This window comes from Halyomorpha halys, unplaced genomic scaffold (assembly GCF_000696795.3).
Source record: "Halyomorpha halys isolate HHAL.00 unplaced genomic scaffold, Hhal_1.1 Scaffold990.1, whole genome shotgun sequence".
Classification (NCBI taxonomy): Eukaryota; Metazoa; Arthropoda; class Insecta; order Hemiptera; family Pentatomidae; genus Halyomorpha; species Halyomorpha halys.
In genome coordinates this window covers 89,991-90,321 of record NW_027113518.1, presented here as the reverse complement: position 1 = coordinate 90,321, position 331 = coordinate 89,991, and the positions used below count along the sequence as shown (strand labels likewise).

At 32.0% G+C, this 331-nt stretch overlaps 1 protein-coding gene across 1 annotated transcript in view; it reads right to left on the bottom strand.

Annotated features, from left to right (window-relative positions):
* LOC136796656 (uncharacterized) overlaps positions 1-331 on the bottom strand; it is a 43,419-nt gene that overhangs the window by 34,142 nt on the left and 8,946 nt on the right. The gene's annotated exons all lie outside the window — the stretch shown is intronic.

Below are 331 nucleotides of genomic sequence, written 5' to 3'. Positions count from 1 at the left end.
AAAAAACGGCTTTAACAATTTTTTGTATTAATTCTGTATTTCTGACCACAATTTAAATTTTCTTTAATGTCCACTGAAAAAGCGTGGCAGATATCAAATACAAGAATGCAGATAAAGATAGAAAAAATAATAATCCAACAAATCCGTAGGATTAAAAAATCGAAGTGATTTAATTAAGCGTGATACATGATTCGAACAATTTTTCGAAACAACAAAATCATTCAGAAAATTAAGAAAATCCTCAGGCCACTGCTGATGTACGGCTGTGAAGTCTGGGGAGCGGCATCCTTCACGAAATGGAAAAAACTACAATCTTTTCAAAATAAAGTCC